The sequence below is a fragment of the Abramis brama genome (assembly GCF_963993115.1).
Source record: "Abramis brama genome assembly, chromosome: 2".
Lineage (NCBI taxonomy): Eukaryota > Metazoa > Chordata > Actinopteri > Cypriniformes > Leuciscidae > Abramis > Abramis brama.
Window position 1 is genome coordinate 21,061,630 of NC_139964.1, and position 6,000 is coordinate 21,067,629.

Sequence of the window (6,000 nt, forward strand, 5' to 3'; positions counted from 1 at the left end):
TATGCTCCTAAGAAGAGTCAATTATAGCTCCAGAATTGCTCAAAGTAAAAAGAAATCATATTTTATGATGCTAGTTTTAATTAAAAAAAGAAGAAAAATAAATAAATCAAGGAAATTGGCATTTCTTTCTTTTTGCTGTATCGAAAACATACCAAACCGTGTGTATCGTATTGAACCGAACCGTGAATTTTGTTACACCCCTAGTGGTAAATTACACTGGATAAAATAGCTCCACTTGTCTTGTACAAATGGTGTAATTTTGCAGCAGGTAGGCTAGAAAAAATATGTTTATGTTAGCTACCTGCCTGACGGCAAATGCTGCTTGTAACAAACAGTTAGTGCAACTTTTTTTTCGAACGGACGGAATTATAATATGTTTTTTATTGGGGGGGCCTCCATGTCCATTTTGCTTGGGGCCCCCAAATTCCTTCAAACGGCCCTGATCGTTACACCCCTATTAATAACTCATTTCCAACGAGGCGTCACCAACGGACGTCGCTCAAATGCCTCTGGGCGCAATTGGATAGACCTAAAACCAATCAGAGCGATCGTCATCGTGTAAAGCCATGCTGAGTCCCAAATCGCCTAAGTTACACTACGCCATAAAAGTATGTACTCTTTTTGTGAAGAAAAGGTATTTACTTTTGAATGTGTAGCAAAAAAGTAGGCAAGCTTTAGGACATACTACTTCGTCATCTTTATCGGACGGATCTGTCGCGTGCATCCTGTCACTTAAACTGCCCTGTCAATCATCTTGTCACAGTTAAAATCCTCTATTAAATCTAATTTAATTTCCTACTGTTTCGGAGAGAAATGTAGTAGCACGTTCATCTGCCAGTGGGTCTTTCATGGAGACTGTCCTCATGTGTTTGCAATTTGAATATAATAATGCATTTAAAAGTTGGTGCGCTTCACCAACGGACGTCACTCAAATGCCTCTGGGCACAATTGGACAGGCTAGACCTAAAACCAATCAGAGCGATCGTCATCGTGTAAAGCCCGCCTCAATGTTTCTGATTGGTGCCGCGATTTGGACGGATTAGAAATCGTCTTGAATGGGCTCTTTGCCAGACTACTTGCAGAGCAAATCTAAATTTGCTGGAAGTTTGTCCGGGTTTTCCCAGGCTAAATATACTCTGGAGCTGCTCTCTGTGCCACACACTTTGAAAACCCCTGGTGTAACCAACTGATGTCAGGTTGATTCAGTCATATTAAATGATATAAAAATCTGTTACGGCTTTCCTTCAATCCACTTCCTGGGGCTTCTCAGTCCTTCATGCTTATAAACATGAACACAGAGTTTCTTTCAGACACAGCATACATCAATATATTGTCCATAATCCATCATGTTCACACTAGCATCCCCAAAATCTGTGGGTGCTTCTCAATGCTCAAATTGATGCTTTCTTGTTTCCTCGCTCCTCCGTCCTCCGTCCTCCAGCCCATGGCCCGGAAACGATGGATCTCACTCATCTAGAAGAGCATCTCAGTCCTCTAATTGCACTGCGAGGAGGCGAGGAACGATGAGCGAGGAAACTTCAGTCATGAGAGCGGATACACAGGAAACAATATTCATACTACCAGTAAAATACAGAATAACCACAACTCAAAAAAGTATGCCTTTTGAGACTAAGATAAATGTCTTTGTTACTTTTGGAATTTATACTATCTCAAACACTCATGAAAAGTTTTGGTTGCTCATAGCACATATTATTTTGTACTTCACATAGAGATCTATTTTAAATCAGTGTGTGCACACATTAAAGATTCATTTTCAATACAGTGAAGCAGAACATATTTTGTCTTACTTGGCTTCAATGTCGACTGTCAGGCTCTCGTCACCCACATAGAAGAATGACTTACTGGGTCTTAATCTGACTCCAAATGTTGGAAGCACTATAAACCAAACCAGAGAAAAGATACAAATAAATAAATACATTATTTTAGTTTTATTGCATTTACACAAAACACATTTTGTTGACACACATCTTACCATTTTCTTTGACCTCAAAGTCTGCAGTAAACGTCTTCTGAGGAGTGTGTGTGTACCGAGTGACAACCTTCCAGATCCCAAGACTGAAACAAAAACATTTCAAAACATTTTTAAATAAGCATTATACAACAGATGAAACAAACCTCATAACACAGATCACATCTATGAGTATTAGCTGCATTGTAAGATAGACATAATGAATCACTAAATTAAATTAACTCGGGTTGAGCAAGTTCAGTCTTCACAGTGTTTCACACACAAACACACCTGGCAACCTTAGGAATGGCGTAGCTTCCAGACTTCATCCCTTTCACTGGATCTATCTTCTGTGATGAAACTGTGACGCCTTGTGGATTCTTAAACAGAAATCATCATTAACACTGTGTGTTTACTGAGATCAGCAGTGTACATGCTCATTACAGCTGAAATGCCACGAATGTGTGTGTGTGTGTGTGTGTGTGTTATAACAGTGTACACTTATATAAGTGTGTACCATGATCTCCACCGTGACTCTAGTCTGACTGAGTGGTTTCATGTTGGGCGTCAGAGAGAAAATCCTGTATTGAACTGCAAAAGAGGTCAAAGCAAAAAACTGAAATATGAGTTCTGATGTTTTTTACTCAGATTCAAACCCTGATACACATAGCAGTCAGTTTAATAATAAACAATTATGTCATGCTTATGAATAAAGTTCACATTGTGCGTTATATTTTCCAAGTATTTCATGAGTTCCTTTGCCCATATAATCTTTAAGCTAAAAAGTTTAAGTGTATTTGGCTTGCTGTCCACAATGGAGGGCTCAATGAAGCAGCTTCAACTCGAGCTTAGATATAGGCCTACGCTATAAGTGGGACTACTAATGCTTACATGATGAGTATGGTAGCAAGATGTTATAATTATGTTATTTAAATGATGTTGGTGGAGTTGGGGAGGTGAAGGGACGCCAAAACAGCTGATGCCAGAGCAAGGTGAGCGGCTGCTTATGCTCCAGCAGTTAATTGAAAGATTAGATTAGGTTAATTCCTCCCGAAATTATGTTGTGAACTTTACTTAGCACATACTCGTACCTGTGCTAGCAGGCGTGTAGATGGACTTGTCTGTCTGTACAAATATATATCCAGACTGGAATGAGACCATGACCACTTTCTCCAGAGTGTGAGATGGAAACTGAGCTTGTAGATACACATACTGCTTCTCCAGAGGATCATCAGAGAACAAGTTCTGATCATCAGGGATCTAGAGAACAGATAATCAGTCAGCCTGAATTTTATGTGATAATATAATAATGAGAATGTGTTATGATCCCAGCCTGTGTTCCCCTGTCTTGTGTGTTCCTGGACTCTTCTGTTATCTCCTGTCTTACACCATGTTTTGTAGTTCTTTGTAGGTTTTCAAGTTGATTAGTCTCCAGGTGTTTCTTATTATCTACGACCCCCTTGTTATCATGTTAAGCTATAGCCCTTGTTCTCAGTCAGTCGCTGAAATTACATTCTCTGGTTTATCGTGTTTTTATTTGTTTATGCTAGTTACCTTGGGCCCTATTTTAACGATCTGAAACGCAAGTTTCAAGCGTGAAACGCAAGTAACTTTGTGGGCGGGTCTTGGGCGCTGTTGCTATTATACCGGCGGGATAAATGACTCTTGCACCCAACGCAAATCTAAAATGGGTTGGTCTGAAGTAGCTTCATTATTCATAGGTGTGGTTTGGGCGTAACGTGAAATAAACCAATCAGAGCAACATCTCACATTCCCTTTAAGAGCAGACGCGCTTGTTCTAAAGCGGATTCCTATTATAACAGTGGATTTGCCAGACGCGCGCCAGGAGCGGTTCATCCATCTATCTATCTATCTATCTATCTATCTATCTATCTATCTATCTATCTATCTATCTATCTATCGTTCTATCGTTCTATCGTAATAATGTATGATTTGCAAAAATGAAAACTGCTGCTTCTGCGTAGATTAGAGAATCAAAGTGTATGCGCGTTGTGCACACGCTACATTGATTATGGCCAAGCATGCGCCATTAAAATAGCATATGAATAACATGCGCAACGCGGCAGTGACTTTATACAATTTTTTTTCGGTCAGTGACGGAATTGTTTTCTAAACCTGCAAAATAGCATCAGGGAACGTTTGCGCCGGAACACGCCTCCTCTTTGCGCTGAACCGCCCCGGGAGCGCAAGTGTATTTCTTAGTTAACCGATGTGCGTCAATGGAGGGAAAAGTCCGCTGTGCGCGGGTGCAAAATAGGAATGATACATGTGTCGGTGTACAAAGTCAATTGCGCTGGGTGTAAGATAGGGCCCCTTGTGTTCTATAACCTTGTGGATTATTTGAATAAACCTGGATGTGGATCTGCTTCCCTGCTCCTGACCCTCACCATGTAACAGAATGAAACATCACTGTGTTTATGGAGCTCTCACCTTTATATCTGTAAGGATCTGGTAATAGTTTTTTGCAGTCAGTGTCACTGTTTTGGACAGTATCTCCTTGTCTTTCTTTGGGTATTTTTTCACTGTGATTTTTACATTAAGAGCCCCTCCAGAGTAATCCTGAGCCTCCACAAACACGTTCTCTGAGGAACCCACTCTCAGCAAATTAGGAGCTGACAGAACAAACCTGAGGAGATCAAATCACAGCGTTTGAAATCTTAAAACCTGATTATTAGTAACTCTATGAGCAAACGGTGTGTTTAATACTCACAGCGGGTCACACAGTGTGAGGAGGGGTGAGGAGAGAAGAACAACAGTCAGACACAGCAGCTTCACGTCCATCGTGTCTCTGTGTGTGTGTGTGTGTGAACCTGCAGCAGCTCAGATTTATACCCGCCTCCGTGACCCTCACAGTCCAAACTTCTCTCTCTGTTTTTTTTTGCATTTGTTATGTAAGAGAGAGAATATAGGGCGGCTTCTGTCACTTTGAGTGATTTATTGCCCTTAAGCCACGCCCCCTTTTTGACCGTGGGAATATTCCCACGCTTGCCCCGCCCCCTTCTACCACCCACCCACCCACCTCCGGGCAGACCACGTGACCGTGATAATTTTCCCACGCTTGCTCCTCCCACTTCTGGACATGTCATGTGACCGTAGGAAAATCGGACTTACGCCACACCTCCTTATGGGTTGAACATCTGAAGCGTGGGAAAATTCCCACGCTCAGTAGTTCTAAACAGTGTATATTAAAACTTTTTAAAGAAATGTACAATAAACAGTCAGAGATGAGATCAGTGTTTTTATTAAAGAAGACAGATGTACATTAATCACTTTTAAAAATGAATTAGTGTCATTTCAAGATGTTAAAACATTATCTTAAAGCTATCAAAATGTGTCAGTATCAAAACATCTAAAACAACATTTTAAAATGTTAAAACATTGAAAAATCAATGTTCAGTCATTTACAGTTAAGAGAGTTTTTTCATTACAAAAAGATCATTTTTAAAAAATGTTGACCCGTAAGCATTTATCTTTTACGCATTATTTGTAAAATTTTACATTTTACATAAAATATCTTTAAAAAAGTGTCTCAAACACATCATAATATTAAAAACAAGTATTAAAAGCCGACCTACGTATTTATATTTCCGTTTTGTTGTTGTTGAAAGGAGAACCATAACTCTTATTATCCATCTCCAAAGGCTTGGAGCTTTTAACTCCAAAAATGACAAAATCCGAAAAAGCAAATAGTTCTATTTTCTAACATACATTTAAAGAAAAAGCTGTACTTTCACAATAACATTGTGTTTAAAGATGTATAAACGTTGTATAAAGTTAAAATACACGTCTTTAGTGTTCATACATTGTAAAATGTTAAAACATTATCTTAAACCTATCAAAATCTATTAGTATTAAAACATCTAAAACAACATTTTATGTTAAAACATAAACCGTGGGAAATTTTCCCACGATCCACATTAAAACATCTAAAACAACATGTATTAAAATTATACCGAGCAAATAGATCTATTTTCTAATACATTTGAAGAAAAGTTGTACATTCATTGTTT

At 39.1% G+C, this 6,000-nt stretch overlaps 1 pseudogene across 1 annotated transcript in view; it reads right to left on the bottom strand.

Annotated features, from left to right (window-relative positions):
- LOC311077822 (complement C3-like) overlaps positions 1–4,791 on the bottom strand; it is a 515,769-nt pseudogene extending 510,978 nt beyond the window's left edge. Inside the window, exons 1-7 of the transcript XR_014609571.1 lie at positions 4,701–4,791; positions 4,421–4,616; positions 3,061–3,229; positions 2,487–2,560; positions 2,261–2,349; positions 1,994–2,076; positions 1,809–1,896 (exon numbers count right to left, since the gene is read on the bottom strand). The product of XR_014609571.1 is annotated as a complement C3-like (transcript). The remainder of the gene's footprint in view (positions 1–1,808; positions 1,897–1,993; positions 2,077–2,260; positions 2,350–2,486; positions 2,561–3,060; positions 3,230–4,420; positions 4,617–4,700) is intronic.
- Positions 4,792–6,000: the final 1,209 nt, after the last annotated feature.